Genomic DNA, 12,323 nt, shown 5'->3' on the forward strand with positions numbered 1-12,323 from the left:
ATATATATATATATATATATATATATATATATATATATATATATATATATATATATATATACATATATATATATATATATATATATATATATATATATATATATATATATATATATGTATGTATGCTTTGACAGAAGACAAATGAAAGGGTTTGCTCTTGATTATTTGGTAGAATTATTAAAATTAAAATTCTCATTTCTCTATCAGTTACTTGGGGGAGATCTACTTGTCATATAAAAGGATAACTACAAATCGTAATTTGACAATAGTTAGAGTAATCTTGGACTTAACTGAATGTGTAATAATAAACACTAACAATAACAATGCTTGGCGCCAAGAAGCTTTTTGGCATCAATTAATTTATTAGTCGATTTCATAGTGTCCAGATCAATTTGAATAATAGGAGAAATAAAAATGCAGAAAGCTTATATATTTGAACAGAGCCTTTCTGTCAACGAGGAGTACCAGTGCAGGAGGCACCTCAAACCACACAGGCTCATCAATGCATACAGCAGCACTGAGTAAGGGTCTGCTTTGGATTATCTCATAAAGAGAACATACATTCTCAGTATATTTGCTCGTCATCCAGACAGCATGTTTCATCATTGTACCAGTTGATCTCTATGACAACCAACCAGTCCTCCATGCTCAATGTTAGTGTAGAATATCTGTCACTGTAATCTAATACAAACAGCAGGAGATTTTTCAGTCTAATGGTTTGTCACACTGTATTTTAGAGATCAGAAATGGTCATTAGTAAAATATAATGGAAGTTGAGAATGCTTGTTTTTTTGTAAATGATCTATGTATTTCTTCCAAAAGATCATCAAATGTAAAACATCACACAGTTTACAGCTAGACAACTTATCATTACTATATAGATATCACAGCAGATTTTCATTGTAATTGTTACATTGTAATCCCCTTGTAGTTTATGCAATTTTAACACACAAATATCTTAATTCTTCCTTTAAACCACCAGTGGTGCTTGGCGCTGGTAAACACATTTCACATGCCTACATTTCAAAAGAATTATGACATAAAATATCCAATTTTACAAACCAAATAAAAAAAAAACCGAAAAACCATAATTGGTTGAAACTTTATTGACTTATACATCTGTAACAAGCTAAACAATGCAAACTTTGTGTTTAGTATCTAGTGTGACCTCATTGTGAAACAATTATTGCATTTAAAAGTTTCTGATCATACTTGAACATCAGCTTAGAGGTATTTTAGTTGCTTCCTCTTCTGAGCTGCTTAAACTCTGGAATGATGTTTTTTCTTCGTGTGAACTCTTCTCTTTAGGTTCTTCAGCCACATTCAAACTGGATTAAGGTCAGGACTTGAACTTGGCCATTTCACAATATTTATTCTTCTTTAATAATTCTTTAGCTGAACAACATATATGCTTAATGTTGTTGTTTGGCTTCCTGACACGCTTTCTGCTGAATTTCACTTTCTGGAAAGATATGTTAAAATGTACCCTTAGAGTTTCTTGTTTGTATTCAGAATCAACAGTGAAGCTACAACTGAGTTTCATTGATATGATAAAGTAGTTATTGTATAGTAAAATGCAGATTTATTTTTCTGTGTAAAATAGCGAACAACTTGCTAAGATGTAAGAAAGAAAAAAAAAAAAGCGTCAAGCTCAATGTGGGTCAGTTTACAAACAATCCTTAAGAGAAAAGATGCTTATCCTGACGAGTTAATGGGCTTAGTTATCGCCATTTATGACACTAGCTAACTTTCTTTTTTCCTGTAAGCTGAGCTTAAGGAATAAATACAGTAGAACAGTTGAAACCTAATAAATGCATTGCTGATTTGTTGGTGAGGATATTCAGAGGAATAAATTATGTGTCTGACAGTCAAACAAACATGACCAAGATGCATGACAGCACATCAAAGCAACTTAAGCATTTGCATAACTGTAAGGAAGCACAGAAGTGAGTTTGGCAATGTGATGAGTCTGGCTTGTAAGCCTATTTAGTTAAATTGCTAAGCTACTGCCTGAGTGAAAGCTCATGGAGGTTACTGGCGGTCATCAATGCACAGACAATGCTGCATCTTTACATTTTACACTTGTATGAATCACAAATGATGAAAAATAGATTTTTCCTTTGTTCATTAAACTAACTTTTACCATCCAATGAGTCTTGCATAAAATGTTCATTTTAACTGTTTGATAAGTGCAATAGTTCTTCCCTCAGTCCAAATATCAGTAGGCTTCAAGTCGCTCCCTCAACAGACAACAAATAGGAGATTAACCCATTTCTGTTCCTCCGTCATCTTTACCTGGCTTGTCTGTCTCATTCACTCATTGTCTGTGGTTGGCCATCTGCTGCATGGGAAACGGCTAATGTACACCGACCCTCTGGGAGTGACGTTCCACACCTGAGGTTGTTGACTCCCACGACACCAGAAACCAGCACAGTGCAGTTTATTCACATCGTCCTGTTGTTCAGTAGAAGCAAAATGTTGAACTGGGCTTTAATCACAGCCTTATAGAGAGAAAATGATGGTGTGAGCAATGTATGATGTGCAATTGCTTTTGTGTTGTAGACAAAACTGGAAGACATTTGAAAGCCTCTCACAGCATAAACTGGTTTCCACAGGTTGGATCCTGAATTATCAGGTCATCGGCATTCAGCCCCCCCCAAAAAAAAAAAACAGGGATGTCAGCGTTTCCATTTTACTCTTTTTTGTTTCACTCTCTTGAAATCTGGTCCATAGCGCAAAATTTACCTGGAAGATAGGCATTGTGCATCTAATATAAAACTGATATAAAAGACACCTAAAATACATCCTGGGAGAATTGATCACAAATGGACGGTGCTAAGTACAGATGTATTTACACTCAGGACGTACTCAGGCTACATTCTCAGGTGGTGCAATAACCATTTATCTTCATTTTAGCTGTCTGATCAGTGTCTTCATTTTCTGTAATCACAGTGACGAACCAGCACAACATAAATAATAGTTTGTATTTAGGCACCACCAAATTCACCTAACCATTGTTTATGTTGAAGATAAGATTTTTTTTTAATTAATTTTTTGTTTTGGCTGTTGTTGACATTGAATATGCTTGCTTTTAGTATCATAAAATGCATCAATCAAGTCAAAAGAATCTCAGCATCTAATTGTTGAACCTTTTTTGGTTAAAATTTAGCCACTGTACTTTGTTATATCTTTTTGACTGATGTCTTTTTTTGTTTTAAAGTAACTATTGCCAATAAATGTGATTCGGGCCAATCTGAAACATGTCTGAGTAATGACATTTATATCGTTGTTGAATCTATTCCTGTATTTTAAACATCAGTAGACCCTTTGATGCCATGTTTGTTGCTCAGTGGATAGCTGAGTGTGTGACAGGCTCTGTGGCTTTCTACATTGCAGCCATGGTCAACTACTGACAGATTGTTCAAAGCAAAGAATTCTGCAGAATTAGTTTTTTTAAATTTCTGAACTATAAGTTCTTCCCTTTTAAAGAGTCATTAGCCAAAAGTCAGAAATGTCAGAGATTTTTGAGTGTCTGTCTTAATATGCAATGCTTTTGTCACCTAACTATCTAGTGTTTCATATCTATACCAAACACCCACTGAAAACAAATTGAAGTTCCATTTGAAGAAAAGAAAGTGTAAGAAGTTAGGTTGGGTAGGAGAGGTTTTCCAGTTGTACCATCATTACTAAACTACAATAATCTTTTCTTTTCACTAAAATAACATTAAAATTGTGTTTCATTAACTTTAAGGAGATTTCAGTGTATGGTTAGATGTGTCTGTTCTCTTTGTGTCTGTTTATTGATCAAGTATTTGATTTTGCATATGTACTCAAATGATATGGTTCGTCTTGTACGCTACTAAAGCAAAAAAGTTATGGATTTTTTCTTTGTAAAGAGGGACAACTTATAAGTGAGCTCAATCAGTTGACGTTTCACTAATGCGCATGTGACGTTCGCAAATAAGCGTGATGTCAAAGGCACAGATAATATCACTGCGTTCAGTGATATTTAAGAAGACAGATAACTCCTTCCTGCTGGCGATTTGACTTCTTTTGCATATCTGACTTTCACGCCTGTCAGCATGAGCTGATAAATGTGACGCATGTTATCAAATGTGTCGAGACACAAGGCACGCCCATGTATGTGTGGCCAACAACATAATTAATCTAGCATTTTTTGTACATAACCAAGAGAAGACACTGAATGCCACTCCATGTTAATGTTTCACAATATCCCACAAGAATTGTTCCTGTTGTATACTGAATATAGGAAGATGAGCCAAGATTGTATTTCTTCATTAGTTCAGAGTCAACAAACTCGTGCACCAGAGAAGTGCAAAAGAATTGGTCGCTAATTTAAACTATATTTGTTTTGAATATTGAAGACTTTATGGTCTAACCTGATCTGACCATCATTCACAAGTATTATGTTGATTTCACTCAACCAACATGTGGAAAACACCTGAGTTCGGGAATAAAGCCTGTGTGGGAATCAGACAGGAATCCTGATATTGTTACATTGAGCCACATTCAAGGCTTCTTTGCTGTAAAAGTGGAGGAATTTCAAGGCTGTGTGTTACTTGTGAGGCATGTTGGCAGTCGGCTGGACCACAACCTCACATAATCGTACTAAAAGCTGTAGTCCTGCACAATCCAAACAAAAAAAAGCCCCACATTTTTCTCTTTGTGTAACTTGATGTTTTCAGTAATATTTCTGTAATGTCTGCTTCATCTCGCAGTCACAAAAAAATTACAAAAAGAAACAAAACAAGCAAACAAACTAAAAAATCCAGTGCAAAACAGACTCAAATGCATTGAGATGAAAAACTGCTCTGAGTACTAAGGCATTGTGCCAGATAAGATTGAATCAAAACAACATACCTGATGATTACACAGGCTATACGTTACTTCAGCTTGCCTCATACAACCAACCCTCTTCTTTTGAAAATAACTTGATCACAGAAAGATATCTGGAGGTGGAATTAGTCTACTGTAAACATCTGCTTATTCAGCAACCTCCATGGATTATGTTCACATGTGAGAGTAACACATTTGTTTTCACTGTCTTCAAAGTAAAGGTGGGTGAAACTTTCCCCAAAGCAACACAATCAGACACGGGAATTAGCTTTACATCCCCTCTGAATCATTGTGTGCGTGCATTTCTCTGTGTCTATGCCATCACACGCCTGCATGTACACACTTGTTGCTAAGCGGGTCCAGGTGTTTGGGTGTTTTACTGAGAACACAGACTCTTTAAAGCCATTTTTACAATGACTGTACAGGTGTGAGTGATCATTCAATGCACTCAAACAAGCCTTGCTTTTTAGCCGTCTCGACCTGGTAGACCCAGTCACAGTATTATTTCGGTCTGTTGTTCATATGTGAGATGGTTGAAACAGTCTGACTGTAAACATCCCCTAAATGCCCCATTTTCTAATTTCCCTGTTTTCATTTAGCTTTCAAAACACTCCAGTATCACATTTCTGTTAACAGTGAATTTTCAGAGGCAGTGGGACATTTAGTTTCTGTGTTTTTACAGCTTAATTGTCATAATTGGACAATTTCAGATTAAAATATCAGTCTGGTTTGAAATAACCAGCTATCTGCTCCTGCACACTCAAGGCGACAATGTATTGTTGTCTTTGTTTTTTGTAGCTTCTACTAGAACACAACTGCGTAATTGGTAGCAGGAACCAATTTTCCATAACCACAGGGACAAAGTGACAGAACGACCTAATAAAAGTCAGACACCAGACGACTGAAACATTTATATCTGGGGACCAGAAGTTTCCCAATCAAACCCTGTGCCTGTAAAAAATGCAGCTCTAAAATTTGTGGTTTTATCATCCAAACTGATGCAGTCGTGGATTCAGGAGGATTCACTCTGAATAGTTAAATATGCTATTAATTCTTCGAAGTGTGAGAGGTATTATTGGGGGAGGATCTCATTGTTATTGTCAGGACAATGCTGTTCACACAGAAGTTCATTTAATCTGTTATACACTCAGTCATGGCATTGATGTCCTCTCCATGTGGTTCACAGAGGACATTCCAGCCTGTGGCCTCAATGCACCCTCTCAGAGCATCTGCAGCTTCATTAAACCAGGTTTTCATAGTCTGTTTTGATATTTATATGTTTTATCTTTATGCTCCAGATATTCACTCATGTGTTTGAACACCATGTCAGAGCTCATGTTTGGTTTTTTTGGTTGCAAATAAGGTCATTCTGATAACAGGGCATGAAACTTTGCATTTCAAGTCCATGTGCATTTTCTGTTGCTCTGTATACACTGACTGAAAAAAAATGTATACACTGACTGCAGCTATAAAGATATAAGAATCATATTAATAAAATGACTTATTGTCACTCAGAAAAATTCCATCAAATATATAAAAATGGAACATCTTTTGGTAAAGAACTGTTTTTACAGACATAATACAGCCACCGTTATCACTCACTTTTGCCTAAATTAAGCTTTTTCTTTTAACTTAGGTTCCATAGGCTTTTCCTGCCACACAACGCAGAGTTAGAAATATGAGGAACAGTCTGACATATGGGCATCTCTTTGTTTTGACGTTGCTGTCGTGCTGTTATGGATAAGGTGAAAGTCAATCTGCTTTGTAGTGGGGGTTTGAGGAGTGGCACTTCTGTGATGACTTTGCATGTTCTCCCTGTGTATGTGTCGGTTCTCTCTTGGTACTTTGCGTTTCTCCCACTCTCCAAAGACATATATGTTGGGTTAATTGGTTACTATAAATTGTCTCTAGTAGTGAATGTGTGCATGAATGGCTGTTTGTCCCTCTGTATTGGCCCTGTGATGGATTGGCAACCTGTCCAGGGTGTACCTTGTTTCTTGCCCAATGATTGCTGGGATAGGCTCCAACTTCCTGCAACCCTGAATTTGACAAAGTTTGTTTGTTTGTTTGTTTGTTTGCTTGTTTATTCATTTGTTTCAAACCAAATTCACAATTTGCAAAAACAATTTTACAAAAACAATTTTACAAATTTTTTTTTACAATTTTGGTTTGAAAAGGGGGATGGGAGAAGCAATGCTTATTTTAGTCCACCCCCTTCACACACCACGCAGCATAACACAAAACAAAATTACAAAATTTACACAATAATCAACACAGACAAGACAAGACAAGACAATGACAAAGACAGGCCCAACGCACTCCCGACCGCCCCCCGCTCTTCCCGATCACATGACTTCAATACATTTTAACATGTTGTTATCAACCATGTGTTTTACACAGCAAACATAATCAGGTAATACACTTCTAACACATAATACATAGACAGAAATTTGACACTCGGTGCATGTGCCTGGCCATGAAGTTTTCACTGCCTCATCTCCTCCTGGTACTCACTCATTACCTTCCTTTTAAACATACTTTTAAACAACAAAAGATTTTTAAAAGTTTTCATTTCCTCAGATAAGTTGTTCCATAGAGTGACTCCCCTCACAGAAATACACATAGCCTTTAGAGTTGTCCTTACTTTTGTCTGATATAGTTTATGACTTCCTCTCAAATTATATGCATGATGAGCATCTCTATCTTGAAATAAATTTTGAATATTGACAGGCAGAGAATTTGTTGATGCTCTGTACATGATTTGTGCCATTTTATAATTTACCACATCATGTAATTTTAAGTTAAATGTGTTAAGAAAAAGTGGGTTGATGTGATCATTATATTTAACTTTATGAACAACTCTAATGGCTCTTTTTTGGAGAATGATCAATGGTAACAAATTTGATTTGTAACAATTTCCCCACACTTCGATACAGTAATTTAAATATGACATTATGAAGGAATGGTAAAGGATAAGCAAAGCACTCTGATTCAGTATCAGACTACATCGCTTCATCACACCCACACACTTGGCAACTTTTGAGCGCAAGTAACAGATATGGGGTTTCCAAGACATCTTTTCATCAATAACCACACCTAAAAACACAATTTGCTGTACTCTTTCTATTACTGTATTTTGTATGGTTATTTGTATTGGCATATCCTTTTTCCGGTTACCAAACAGTATAAGCTTCGTCTTTTTTACATTCAATGACAGCTTATTTATATTAAACCAGTTTTTTAATTTATACATTTCTTCATTAACATCTTTCAGAAGTTTCTCCAGGTCATGCCCTGAACATAAAATATTTGTATCATCTGCAAAAAGTATAAATTTCATTATTTCATTTATTTAACAAATATCATTAATGTAAAGTAAAAATAGTGTTGGCCCGAGAATAGAGCCCTGAGGCACACCACACTTTATATTCTTACAATTAGATTTATACTGTTCAACCTGGACAAACTGATGCCTGTCCCTCAGATAACTCCCTATCCATCTATGTGGTAGTCCTCTAATGCCATATTTTTTCCAATTTATCTAGTAATATGCTATGATCAATGGTATCAAAAGCCTTTTGTAAATCAATAAAAATTCCCATAATAAATTTATTGTTGTCAATATACCTTGTGATTTCCTCCACTAATTCAATTAAGGCAAGTGATGTTGATCGATTTTGTCTAAAACCATATTGGCTATTAGAGAGCAATTTATTTTTTTCAATAAAAGTATGTAATCTTGAATTAAATAGTTTTTCTAGTATTTTTGAAAACTGTGGTAAGAGAGAGACAGGACGGTAGTTTGTAAAGGTGTGTTTATCACCTGCTTTAAATAATGGAACTACTTTTGCAATTTTCATTTGAGAAGGAAATTGTCCATGCTCAAATGATAAGTTGCATATATGTGTAAATGGTTTAACTACAGCCTCTGCAACATTCCTAATTGTTCTCATGTCGATCCCATTAAAATCCTGAGATGTTTTATTACTACATTTTCGTATTGCCTCTAAGACTTCCTTCTCGTCAGTAGGGGTGAGGAACATTGAGTTTGTATTTGTTTCTATTAAATTACACACAGGTTCACTATCAGTTGGGATTTTTCCAGCTAGTTCAGGTCCTATATTTACAAAATAATTATTAAATTTCTCAACAATTTCCTCCTTATTAGCTATAACATTCCCATTCTCCATAAAAAACTCTGGATAACATGAACTTTTAGAACCACCACCAATTATACTTTTTAGTATATTCCACAAACCATGAATATCGCTCCTTTTACTGTTGAGTAATTTAGTATAATAAGCCTTTTTACTTTCTCTTAAAATACTTGTTAGCTTGTTTTTATATAGTTTATATTTCAGCTCCGTTTCACTTGTTCTGTGCTTAAGAAACTGTTTATGTAAATTATTTTTCTTTTTGCATGCATTTAACAGTCCCTTTGTGATCCAAGGAGTTTTTGAGTTATTTTTCTTTCTACATTTTCTAAGTGGACAATTCTTTTCATATAATAAACTGAATATTTCACTGAAAGAATTGTAAGCTGTGTTCACATCTAGCTCCTCATAAATAAAGTTCCAATCATAAGATGCTAAGTCATTCTTTAGGTTAATTAGTGATTGCTCAGTTTTAATCCTATAGTAATTGACACCATCATCCTTGATTGCTTTGCAGTTAACATTGTACACCATAAACACTGGAAGATGATCACTGATATCGTTTAACAACAATCCACTATGAATTTTATTATCTAATATATTAGTAAAAATATTATCAATTAAAGTCGCACTATGTGCTGTTATTCTGGTTGGTCTTAAAATTAATGGATAAAAATTATTACTAAACATCATATCAGTGAAGTCCTCCGTAATTTTGTGATTATTTTTATTTAAAAGGTCTACATTGTAGTCTCCACATAATATAATTTCTTTGTTAATTTTTTTTATCGAACAGCCGCTCGATCCAGTCTTTAAAAAGATTAATATCTGAACCTGGGGCCCTGTAAACACAGCTTACAAGAATTCTTCTCCTTTTTTGTAGCACAATTTCCACAGTTATACATTCAAATACATCCTCCACAGCCATTGACATATTTTCTATAATTTTACAACTAATAGCTTCGTCAATATATAAAGCCACACCCCCTCCATTCCTATTCTTTCTGTTCATACAAAACATTTCATAGCCGTTCATCGTAAAGTCCATACCTTTATCCATGTTTATCCATGTTTCTGAGACTGCTATTATATTAAAAGGTGATTTGAATTGGGACAAATAGTGGTTAAGAAAATTGATGGATAGAAATGTTCATTTCAGAACCTTTGATACTTGGCCAAATTTGATGATAATCCAACTTCCACAGAACGTCGCATGAGATATTAAAGCTCTTACATTAAATTTAAGTCTTCAGATTTAAAAATGTAACAAACAATATGAGTTTATATCCAGTTGTCACATAGCCAGCAACACATATTTAATTACGTATAATTCACAAGCAGGACATTTATCATGTAAAACATCCAAACAAAACCTTCTCTTTGTGAGTCTGCGTGTGTCTTGCCACTACTTCCAATGCCTTTGATGCTTGATTAAAGTTGTCACCTTGTCAAGAGCTGCATTATGTATCACAACAAGGTAATTACACTTGAAAGTCAAAGGATAAAAACATAAAAATGAGTTGCACAGTGTCTCATCTAAGAGTTCAATACTGCTCATTTTACTCCTGCTGTTCAGCTGGATGATTGCCGTCTCATGGCGAGCTTCATGGGGAGGTGGGGGAAGGGTTGAAGGGTACAGTCATTCAACAAGCTCTAGTTTCCCCGGCAGCTTTTAAGGGTCTTGATGAGTCACAGGCCAAAGACGTCATCTTATTCAGGGCATTGCCACAACTATGGAGCACTTCCAAAAATGAATGAAGGGGGAGAAATATAAATGTGGGTTAAAAAAAGAACAAAAAAGAGGAAAAAATACAATTATATTTTAAAAAATATACGAGTTTTAATAATTTTGATGGTGGATTATACATTTAGTAGTCAAAACAATGCACCAACAGCTGAATCTGGTTTTAGTTAGTGGGGTGACTGCAGGTCTGACCAACCATACCATCACATTGGGAATTACAAAAAATGCAAAATGATTTTGTCCTCTATTATCTGTCATCTAAAGAAAAGATGTTTGATATTATCTGCCTACCGATATCATCGGCCGATATCAGCATTACAATGTAACATGGGAAATTATCGGTATCAGTTCTTACTTTTAAATGATGCAACCTTTGCACAATATGCGCCTATTATATATCAAACTCTACAGCTGCGTTTCCTTTAACTCAAAATGACAAAATATAAGAGATCTTTTTCAGATATTTTTGTTTGTTTGGCGCAAAATATCAGTATTGGTTGATGTCAGTATCAGAAAGTGAGAGTTGAACAAAATCGGCATTTCAGATATTTGTAGAAAAGAAAAGCTATTTTAATATTAACTAACCAAACTTTTGCTTCACTGTAGTTTAACTGACTGAAAAAAATCTGTTTCTCACTTTTTCATTGGAGCCCAGAAGCCATTTTGATTTTAGACTATCAACACACACCTAAGTCTCAATTCATCCACTCATCTTGTTGTTAAGATCTGTAGTCTCTGCAGTATTTGATGTTGGCTTACATTTTACGATTAGCCTATCATTAGATTAAGAAAACATCAAGCTTGCTTCAATGTTAAACCCCTAGCAAGACACTTTAAGTCCCTTTATGCCTTGGAACTGAAGTGAAGTGCCTTGAAGTGGGGAAAAAAAGTTGTTATGTGGTAATATTCTGCTTGGAAACATTACATCTTATCTTAATGTAAGGTAAACATATACCCCTTCCTAAAGAACATGATATAATCTATTTACAAGGATCATAAATATAAGAAAATGAATCCACATGTCACAGAGCTTCTGTTATATTTGGACACAGATGTTCACAAGTTCGGCTTAGGACCTTTTTTTCCCCCTTTTTTTTTAAAATAAAAGCTACTTCTGGCTTTTGATAAGGTTTACACACAAGCACTACTTGATCCGGGAGTGAAATAGGTTTTTGTTTTACCTCTTTCAGTGTATGGTTTTATGTTTTGTTCCACTTGTGTCAGCACTATGTGACTGAGTGTGTGAGAGAGGTTGCATAAGAAAGCTTTAAAAATACTAATGTACACTTTTTGTGCCTCAAGGAAGACAGAAATCATTACTTACAAACCTGTGAATCGAGTGCAATACTTAGAAGAAAAGGTAACAGTTATAGGTGTTGGTGGACATTAAAGTAGAAGCAAAACTGTACACTTACAGTATATCATATTGCTCCTGGTTAGAAGCAACTGCACCCTAACAAGTTAATGATATTAAATCTGAAGTGATGATTTCTGAGGGTTGTTCTGTTCTAAACATTTCCTAAAACATTGCATATTGTTTCAAAACAAAGACATATAATAATGAACTC

Source organism: Telmatherina bonti, assembly GCF_933228915.1.
Source record: "Telmatherina bonti genome assembly, chromosome: 1".
NCBI lineage: Eukaryota > Metazoa > Chordata > Actinopteri > Atheriniformes > Telmatherinidae > Telmatherina > Telmatherina bonti.